The sequence below is a fragment of the Dama dama genome, chromosome 15 (assembly GCF_033118175.1).
Source record: "Dama dama isolate Ldn47 chromosome 15, ASM3311817v1, whole genome shotgun sequence".
In the NCBI taxonomy this organism is placed as follows: domain Eukaryota; kingdom Metazoa; phylum Chordata; class Mammalia; order Artiodactyla; family Cervidae; genus Dama; species Dama dama.
This window is the reverse complement of record NC_083695.1, coordinates 73,540,584-73,551,704: the sequence shown is the minus strand read 5'-3', so window position 1 is coordinate 73,551,704 and position 11,121 is coordinate 73,540,584. Positions and strand designations below refer to the sequence as shown.

General features: G+C 38.7%; 1 non-coding gene across 1 annotated transcript; it reads right to left on the bottom strand.

Annotated features, from left to right (window-relative positions):
• Positions 1 to 9,623: 9,623 nt before the first annotated feature.
• On the bottom strand, positions 9,624 to 9,695 carry TRNAC-ACA (transfer RNA cysteine (anticodon ACA)). The gene has a single exon. It is a non-coding gene; the product is annotated as a tRNA-Cys (tRNA).
• Positions 9,696 to 11,121: the final 1,426 nt, after the last annotated feature.

The following is an 11,121-nucleotide window of genomic DNA, read 5'->3' as shown; positions in this document are numbered from 1 at the left end:
TAAGAAATTGATGAATTAATCTGAGAAAAAAGTTAGGTGGGGTTTTCTTTGTTGGGGGGGGAACCTGAAAGGATACAATTTGCACTCAAACTGGCAAATTTTAAAGTTGTGTGGTTTGTAACTTCTGAAGAAAGCCAATGCCAAGATTAACTTGTTTGTGATGTTCTTAACATTATGATGACCATTCGCCTCCCAGTATGTTAATATAGAAGCAATCTCTGAAAAGTACTTCTCACTACTGAAATGATAATAATGCAGAATGTTGTGCAAAGTGTGTTTATATGATTGCTGCATTTTAAAGAGACTTTGATGCTTCAGGGCCATCCTTAAAAAAGAACATTCAAGAGTATTTTGAAATAATTCTGGCTATTTACTTCATCCATTCTTGTCAAATCTTTTATTCTTTATTTTTTGTAATTCTTCCATAAGACAGTTAAATGCAGACACACTTTTTGCTTTTAAAAGTTTATTTCTACTACTCTATGCTTATTTGAAGTTATATATATATATTTCTGTTTTTGTCATTAGTTGCCATGAGGATAAATGAGCTACTTTGCTCAATATGATGGGTAGGTTTCTGGTTCTGTGGTTTGGGAAAAAAGAGGAACAGATTTCACAAAACCCACTTCATGTCCTTGTTTAAAATAAGGCCCAGAAGAATAGGAATGAGAAGAAATCCACTGATGTTTGTTGCCCACGTGGCTTTTGCGCTTGCATTTCTTTCCTGCAGCTGTATTGTTATGAGCATGTCCTTCTTTCCATGGCACCCCATGTGCCATGGGTGGGCAGTGCCAGATATTGGGGGGAGGGCACACAAATGGGGCTTCTGCAAGATCCAGTTGTTGGTCAAGGTAATGTACCATTGAACTTTGGCCAGTGGACTGTGATGGCTCCGCCAAGTAGAGCCCACTGTTGTTTTGCTTTTGTTTTTCTAGTGCCTAGCATGTTACCACGTGTATAACACATTACCAGGATGTACAACAAAACTCACTTATGCCGGAATGAGACTGGCGGTCCCACCTCTTCCAACTCTCTACATCTAGATGTGCTCATACCAGCAGCACGTGACTCCTTATGCTTAATGAAGGGACTAGAAACGTCTTTGGAGTGACAGCCATACTGCTTGATGGGGCTTGTTGGAATCAGGACACCGAAGTTTGGGGTAGTTCCTGTGCATTCTCAAAGAGACACATTTGGTGGAGGTATGGTAGAAGGATGAACAGGGAAAGAAGTAAATTGTGCTAGATTCTTTAATGGACACATAAGCACAATAGGAAGGAGTTTTCAGAAACGTTCCACAGAGGTTTGAAATAATTATATCAGTGACTTCACAGGGTTATTATGAAGGGCCTGTGCTGAGAATTATATAAAGAATAGCAATTAAGACAAAGTATCTTTGATGAGCTGGGTAAGTATTAAAATAGAGAATCTTCTTCACAGGCTAATCTCTCTTTGGACCCCTGTTCATAATTCACATATAATTTGCACAGACTCTGCATCAAGTTCCTACACAATTAGAAGCATACAGGCTACAGAATTTAATCTTAATAATGTTTAGGTGGGTTCCCCTGGTGGCTCAGATCGTAAAGGATCTCCCTGAGATGCAGAAGACCTGGGTTTGATCCCTGGGTCAGGAAAATTTCTCCCTCTCTATCTTTTTAAAATTTTTGCTGGTGTATAGTTGCTTTACAATGTTGTGTTAATTTCTACCATACAGCAAAGTGAATCAGCTATACCTATACACATATCTCCTCTTTTTTTGGATTTCCTTCCCTTTTAGGTCACTACAGAGCATTGAGTAGAATTCCCTGTGCTATATATAGTAGGTTCTCATTTAATTATTTTATACATAGTATCACCAATAGTGTATACACACACACATAAACACACACAGCCAAAATTTTGTGGTTGCATGATTTATAAAGCTTTCTCCATAAATGTGGACTGGAGATTGTGTGTGCATGGAGTGGGGCTATTCAAGAATCATTCTTTACTCTGAAATATGGATGACAACAGCAGCTACAATTATAAGCCGATTAGGTAGATAAGTGACGGCACAAGTGCACTAAAGTTGTGTTCCATTTGTTTCAATTGTGCTTAATGTGAGTGGCATTCTGTATTTCCCATAAAATGAGGTTTCTAATCAAGGCACAAATGGTCTTCTAATTAACCATCTTTGATACTCTGGGATAAACTCTAGTTTTGTTTAGGGAAATCAAGTAAGTGTTCAAATCATCCTAGCCTTAACCACATGTCTCCTTTAGCCTCTTTCCATGGCTTTGACATCAGAGCCAGAAAATTAGTGCTTATACACTGTGAGCCTCATGCAATCACTGAGTAAATTACGCCAGTATCTTTACCAACCAGGCCTTTATAAAACTTTGAATTGTGACTTGGTCATATTTTCTACTTTTGTATCCAGTGGCTTTGATTGTCAACTCAATGTTTGTAAAAGCATTACCTAGCCAGTGATTCTTAAACCTGACTGCATATTAGAATCACCTACGAGGTTTTTAAAAACCATAGATGCCCAAGTTCCTATTCTGGAACAATATGATAGGAACTCTTGATGTTGGATCCTATGACATGTGATTCTAATATGCACCAAAGTTGGGAATCACTGACAGAAACCAAAGGTCAGCAATATTCTTCTGTAGAGGGCCAGATGGAAAACACTGTGGACTGTGTCACAACTCCTCGACCCTCTTATAAGTGTACAACGTTGTCATAAACGCAGCCATAAACAATCTGTAAACAAATAGTGGCACACTATCTCTGTAAACTCTATTTATAGCTATGACACTGTGATTTATAATAAGAAATATATATTTGGTCTTGGTTTTGTTCCTGACAGCTCCTAAAACTTTTGGAATCCCCTGAGAGAACTCAAAGGTGTCTTTTGTTATGTTAATGATGTGACTTTTGATCCACACCCATGGTTTCCTGGAGAACCAACCAAGGGATTAGAGGGTAGGAACTTTCAGTCTGACCCTCCTGATTTCCCTGGTGGGGAGAAAGGATGGAGGGTGAATAGATTCTGATGACCTATGATTTAATCAATCATTGCTATGTCATGAAGCGTCCTATTTAAAGACCCACAAGGACAGGGTTAGGAGAGTTTCTGGGTTGGTGAAAACATGGAGATTTGGGAAAAGAGCCACACTAAGAGAGAGTGTAGAAATTAGGTTCCTTATTCCCACACCTCATCCTATGCATCACTTCCAATGTGGCGTTCTTGAGTTCTAGCCTTTTATAGTAAATTGGTAGTCTTGTAAGTAAAATGTTTCTCTGAGTTCTATGAACTGCTCTAGCAAATTAATTAAACCCAAGGAGGAGATCCTTGGAACCTCCAATCTGTAGCCAGTTGGTTAGTAGCATGGGAAACAACCTGGGATTTTGACTGCTGTTGTGTGTGTGTGTGTGTGTGTGTGTGTGTGTGTGTGTGTTTATGTGTATGGGGCGAATGAGGGACAGTCTTCTGGGACTGAGCCCTTAACCTGTAGAATCAGATGCTCTCTCCAGGTAAACAGTGTTATAATTGAATTAAATTGTAGCACCCCCAAATGGTGTCACAGAGAATTACTTGGGTCAGGTACCTCCTGTCAACACACATGCATTTTTGTAATCGGGTCCCAGAATCCTTGCAGTAACCACAGGCAGCAAGCCAAATTTGGTCTGACCTTAAGGATTTGGGTTAGCAATCCATTAATCCTGATTTTTTGGGCTTCTCAAATGGCTCAGTGGTAAAGCATCCACCTGCAATGCAGAAGACATGGGTTTGATCCCTGGGTCGGAAAGATACCCTGGAGGAGGAAATGGCGACCCACTGCAGTATTCTTGCCTGGAAAATGCCATGGACCAAGGAGCCTGGTGGGCTACAATCCAAAGGGTCACAAAGAGCTGGACATGACTGAGTAACTGGGCACACACAAATACCCCATGAGCCCAGAAGTGCAGCAGTGGAATGTTCAGTGGCTCAGAAAAAAGAGGGAGGAAAACAGAGTTAAGTTTTCCAGTTATGAAGTTATGAGAATCTTAATTATGCTGGTGGGAGCAGAAGTGTAAAGGAGAACACAGATTCAAGAGTCTTCCTGAGTCTACTTCATGGTTAAGAAGTAGAGGATGACTGAATGGGAAGAATGAAGGAAGAAGTTGAGATTGATGTTTTCTAAATGGGAATTTCATGAAGAACACTAAGGAGGTCTCAAGCAGGAGATGATCTGTGGTGACATTTTGCTTGCTTTGTGGTGGATTCAATCTAACCATGTCCTGTTGGACATATTCAGAACAGAGCTGTCTTGCAGGCAGTTGGAAATGTGGGAATTAATCAAAACCGGATAGGAACTCTGCAATTCCATAAATAGGACAACTCTGAAAATTAAGAGAAGAGAATGCCTAATACTTCTTCCTTTACTGTTGCCTCGATATTTGGTCAGGGCACGCAGGTGATGACGGAAACGCTCAGTTGTGTTTGAGGACTAATTCACTCCAGCGACTAACTTTCACACACTGTGGTATGTGAGGTTTTAGTTCCTTGATCAGGGATCAAACTTGTGCTCCCTGCATTGGAAGCTTGGAGTCTTAATCAATGGACCACCAGGTCCCAGTAACTTTTATTTTTAGAGTGACTGAATTCTTAGTTGTCTGTGGCTACAACCCCATAACCCTTCCCTTCCAAAAAAGAGAGCTATACCAAAACAGAGCAAATACACACACACAAGCAGTTGAACTCATGAATTCCTATGAAACCAGTTTTATATAACTAGTTAGTAGTCAGTTGGAATAAATGCAACTTATATTATCACTTAGCAATTTTGACTTCTATTTTACTCTGTAGTTTACAGAGTGACCATGTTCCTGAATTATGATAATGAATTTATTTCTGGTATAATTATTTTTTCTGCAATCATACTCAAGTTTTCTTTATTTTCTTGGGCTTTTGAAAATTCATCCTTCAAGTGAATAATGTCAGTCTTTGTCCCCACAATCTACTACAACCACAGCTTATACCATTGAACCTTTAAAAGTGGCTGTTGATCTGTGGGCGCTAAATCGCTTCAGTCGTGTCCAACTCTTTGCGACCCTATGGACTGTAGTCCACCAGGCTCCTCTGTCCTTGGGGTTCTCCAGGCAAGAATACTGGAATTGGTTGCCATGCCCTCCTTCAGGGGTTCTTCTGGACCCAGGTTTCAAATCCAAGTCTCTGACTTCTCTTGCATTGGCAGGCGGGTTCTTCACCACTAGTGCCACCTGGGAAGCTCTGACTGTTGATCTAGTTACTCTTAAAATAGAGAATTGTTTAGTTGAATTAATCAGATGGTGGTGATAGACAAGGCACTTTTATGCTTCTTCAGGAGGACTTATTATCAGGTTGAAAAAAACAAACAAAAATTTTATTCAATAGTATTATCTTCACCCAATATTTTACCAGTATTATTAGTGTCTGGTAGGTTTCCAGCTGAGTAACAATTTCCAGTTGTACTATCACTCAAAGCATGCATATCCGTTCTTAACTATATCTTTATCCTATTCCTTAAAAAAAAAAAAAAAAGAAGTAAATTCCTACATTTCATTGACAGATGTCAAATCCTTTGTTAACTATATCTTTATCCTGTTCCTTTAAAAACAAACCCTCTATGATGAAGCTAATAGCCACTTGAAGAGGGAGATTAAGTAAAACCTATCTCTCTTTTGTTACAATCAGAAATCTTCTCACCAGTAATTACTATGTGGCAGCTTTCATTTTAGAGGTTACCAATACATGGAATCACAGCAATCCATCTGTAATACCACTGGTGTATCAAAGAAAATAAGGGAAATTGCAGGGACAAAAAAATGTCTGTGTCTGAAACAAAACAAACGAAGCATACAGGGTCCCTAAGAGGGCTTTTTATCAGCATAAACAATATCAGCTTAGTGATGATAACTCACAGAATTAGAAATGAAAAGGGTCTTGTTTTTGGTAGGTGTGCTATAAAAACAGAATATACGGCCACATGCCAGGTGTTGCTGGTGACAGTTTGTTAAAAATATAGGTTCTCTCTTGGAAAATGTTGTTCTTTGTTCACTTGAGGCTAATGTTATCTCATCGAGAATAACACACTTATCATTAATTCCTCATAACAAAGAGCATTTCCTACTCTTAATCAAATGCAGCTCAGTTGAAAGGGGCTTAAGCAAAAATTCTTGCATATCTTCCTTTCTCAAAATTGTGTCACTGAAAAGCCCAGTATTGGAATTTGCTTTATTCACAACCAAATATATGACCTCAGAGAATAATTGAGGTTAGTCTATTTCTCTTCCCATCTAAGTTGTGCTCTTGTCTTATCCTAGTTCCTTGGGCAGGCTCCTACTCTGCTGTGGTACACACAACCAGCTCCAAGGTTGTATTTTCTCAGTTGAGCATTGCCAGTAATTACTACACTTGCATTTCATTGACAGATGTCAGGCCCATGTCTGAACCAGTTACTCCAGCTGAATGACACTGAATGTGTCTAATTGACCACATCTGGGTCATTGTCAGACATGGGATGGAAATCCAAGAAGGATGGTTTTCTGTTGGAACATCAGGGTGCAGTTATTGGTATATGGGCAAATGGACTCCAAACCCATACAAACAAACACTGTCAAAACTCTATCAGTCTTAGAAATGTTTTAAGTAGTGGTTTTCTTTGACTTGCTTTGTGAGGAAAGCCTCTTTCATTCTTCAGACAAAAATCCCTCTCATCTCCTGGCATTTTCATAGCACTTAAAGGTAGTTCCACCATAGCCTTTCTTACATTGTTACATAATTATCATCGACACTATTGTTTCCTTAGGCATCTTTCTTTCCCATTGAAATGCAAGATTTTTGAAGGCAGAAGAAAGGAGCCTTTTGCCTTCTTATATAAACTTCAATAGTGTCCACACAGTAGAGTCTCAATAAACATTCATAAATGGTTCTTATATATTCCAACCATTGCCCTTTTTTCCCCAACAAGTCCAGGTTTTCTTCCTCTGAGAAGACTGTTCTGATGATTTTTAGTTTTACTCTTTACTTTCTAAAATAAAGATATTTTCTAATATGTATTCAATCAATGAGGGAAACAATGTCAACTCCTCCATAAAGTCTTTCTTAAGCACCCTGGTTTTTATAGATGCCTGTCTATTAAATGTTAATTAATAACTTTTTAAATGTCATTTTAATGCCATTTTATGAGTTTTTATATCATGTCTATTGGACTGTATTGAGATGTCATATCTTATCTAATGTTCTTCTGTAACTTTTCAGAGCCATTATATGAATGCTTGGTTAATATGTGGCACATTGGAAAGTGTGAAGCACAAGAAATCAAAGGGAAAAAAATTGTATATTGAGATGAAGTTTCAAATGGCTGAAAAGACCTCAAATAAATAGATACACAGTGATATAAATTAAAATGTTGTGCTGTGTTTAGTTGCTCAGTCATGTCTGACTCTTTGTGAACACATGGACTGTAGCCTGCCAGGCCCCTCTGTCCATGGAGATTCTCCAGGCAAGAATACTGGAGTGGGTTGCCATGCCCTCCTCCAGATCTTCCCAACCCAGGAACTGGACCCTTGTTGCCAACAATGCAGTCAAATTCTTTACCAGCTGAGCTACCAATAGTCAAATCCGTTCGAAGGTAAATATAGGTGACATTTCTTCATTTCCTCATTTTCTAGCACAGATAGGTTTTCTTTATGTGATTAAGAAAAAGCAGATTTAAAAAAATCCTAAAGGAGTCCCTTGCCCACAGATGGTGAACAGATTTATCAGTAATAAAAATATTTATTCTTTCTTTATGATTAACTCTCTTTTAATGGCAATTGGTTCAGAACAGTGGCAGAAATGGAGGAGATTTTATGTGATATCCTTAACTCCACCAATGGAATTTACTAAGAGGATTTGTCTTATTCTGTAGTCTCACAGAGGCAGAACCTGAGACAAAGATTAGAGAGCAAATAGTTTAGTCGATGAGGTAAGTGAGAAGTAAAAGGGAAAAAAGAGCCAAATCGGGAAAGGAATACGTCAAGGCTGCATATTGTCACCCTGCTTATTTAACTTATATGCAGAGTACATCATGAGGAATACTGGACTAGATGAAGCCCAAGCTGGATTCAAGATTGCTGGGAGAAATTCAATAACCTCAAATGTGCAGATGACACCACCCTTATGGCAGAAAGTGAAAAACTAAAGAGCCTCTTGATGAAAATGAAAGAGGAGAGTGAAAAACTTGGCTTAAAACTCAACATTCAGAAAACTAAGATCATGGCATCCAGTTGCATCACTTCATGGCAAATAGATGGAAAAATAGTGGCAACGGTGAGAGACTTTATTTTTGGGGGCTCCAAAATCACTGCAGATGGTGATCGTAGCTATGAAATTAAAAGATACTTGCTCCTTAGAAGAAAAGTTATGACCCACCTAGATAGCATATTAAAAAGCAGAGATATTACTTTGCCAACAATGGTCCCTTTAGTCAAAGCTATGGTTTTTCCAGTAGTCATGTATAGATGTGAGGCTGGACTATAAAGAAAGCTGAGCACCAAAGAATTGATGCTTTTGAACTGTGGTGTTGGAGAAGACTTGAGAGTCCCTTGGACTGCAAGGATATCCAACCAGTCCATCCTAAAGGAGATCAGTCCTGAATATTCATTGGAAGGACTGATGCTGAAGATGAAACCCCAATTCTTTGGCCACCTGATGCAAAGGACTGACTCATTTGAAAAGACCTGATGCTGGGAAACATTGAAGATGGGGGGAGAAGGGGACCACAGGATGAGATGGTTGGATGGCATCACCAACTCAATGGACATGAGTTTGAGTAAACTTCGAGAGTTGGTGATGGATGATCAACCTCCCTAGGCCTGGCATGCTGCAGTCCATGGGGTCACAAAGAGTTGGACACAACTGAGGGACTGAACTGAACTGAATTAATCATTTCCAAGATGGTGCTTTCTCCTTCCAGGGAACTCTAAACAGTGAAGACTGTGGCCTCAGAGTTACCCCAACCTAGAGGTGGGGAAATTGAACTATTTATATACCAACTTCCTGTCATCAGGGCTTCCCTGATAGCTCAGTTAGTAAAGAATCCACCTACAATGCAGGCGATCCCAGTTTGATTCCTAGTCAGGAAGATCCCCTGGAGAAGGGAAAGGCTACCCACTGCAGTGTTTTGGCACAGAGAATTCCATGAACTGTATAATTCATGGGATCACAAAGACTCAGACACAACTGAGCAACTTTCACTTCACTTCACTTCCTGTCATCATTTGGGAAAAGTCATTATTTGGGAACCGGTTTTTTTTTTTTTTAATTGAAATATAGTTGATTTACAATGCTGTGTTAGTTTCAGGTACACAGCAAATATATATATATATATATATATATATATTATTTTTCAGATTATTTTCCCATATAGGTTATTATAAAATACTGGTTATAATCCCCTGTGCTATATAGTATGCTCTTGTTATTTATCTCTTTTATATATAAGTGAAGTCACTCAGTTGTGTCCAACTCTTTGTGGCCCCATGAACTTTAGCCTATCAGGCTCCTCCATCCATGGGATTTTCCAGGCAAGAATCCTGGAGTGGGTTGCCATTTCCTTCTCCATGAGATCTTCCCCACCCAGGGATCGAACCCGGGACTCCTGCATTGTAGACAGATGCTTTACCATCTGAGCCACCAGGGAAGTCTCTTTTATATATAGTAGTGTGTATATGTTACTCCTAAATTCCTGATTTATCCCATCCCACCACCTTTCCCCTTTGGAAACTCTTAGTTTGTTTTCTATATCTGTGAGTCTGCTTCTATCTTAAAAATAAGCTCATTTGTGTCATTTTCTTTTAATTCCACATATAAGTGATATCATATGATATTTGTCTTTGTCTCACTCACTTCATTTGGTATGATAATCTACATGTTGCTTTGCTACGAATGGAATTTTTTAATTCTTAATAGCTAAGTAGTATTCCATCATATATATATATATATATATTTATTTATACACTCACACACACACACACATGTATATATAAATATATACAGCATATTTTCTTTATCTATCCATCTGTTGGTAGACATATATACATGTGCCTCAGAGTTCATTGGAACCTCAGTAAGAGCTGTTCTTGATGGACATTGATTCGCTGACACCTCAGGCTTGCGGCGTACATGGTCAGAGAGGCTCTGGAGCCACAGAAAAGGATGAATGGCAGAGAGAGCCATGTGCTGGCAGCTGAAATTCTAGCTCGTGTGTACTGGAATAGAGAAGGATCAAGTGATACGTCTGGGGCCCAAGAGTGTCTGGTCTACAGCTGAACATGAAGGCTTTGTTAGGGTAAGTTGTATAGAGGACATTGAAACCCTCAAGTAAAATAAGATATCAATAATTCTGAAATTGAGATGCCCTGAAAGCTATTTATGTGACTAATATGTATGTTTAACTTGATTACAGTACCAAGTCTCTGTTTACAAAACCAATATGCAAACTTTGAAGACCTGTGTGAGGTCTCGTTGATATCCCTGTGGAGCTCACATTGAATGCCTCCCACTTATCAGTTATATATTAGTTACTTTTTATAATTTATGTATTTATTCAAGATTCAACATTCTATGAGGCAATATCATGTGTTATCATCTGCACAAGTCATTGTGGTACAGCTGAGATCAGAGAGATTTTGAAGTCAAGCATAACTAGATTCAATTTCTAGCTATGCTAATGAATAGCTAATACTTTGGGGTAAGTTATTTAGTATCATTGAACTTCAGGTTCCCAAGCTGTGTATTGCAGAGAATATTAAACACTCAACAGACCCAACAGCTACATGCACATATATATAGTACCAGCAGAGGGCCTGGTAAGTGGTAGATATTCAGTAAAATCTTAATTTTCAGCAATAGAAGAAAATAGGATATTAAGAAAAGTAGACTTTTTTTTTTTTAAAGTAGATTTCTGACGATCATACAGGTAGTAAGTGTTGGAGCTAAAATTAAATCCAGATCCATGACACAAAATGCAGATGTAATTCCACGTCAGTCATGGCTAGAGATCTGTGCCTCTGCTTTTTCTCTCATAGATGCCATTCGATTGGTAACTATAATTATTGTCCCTGATT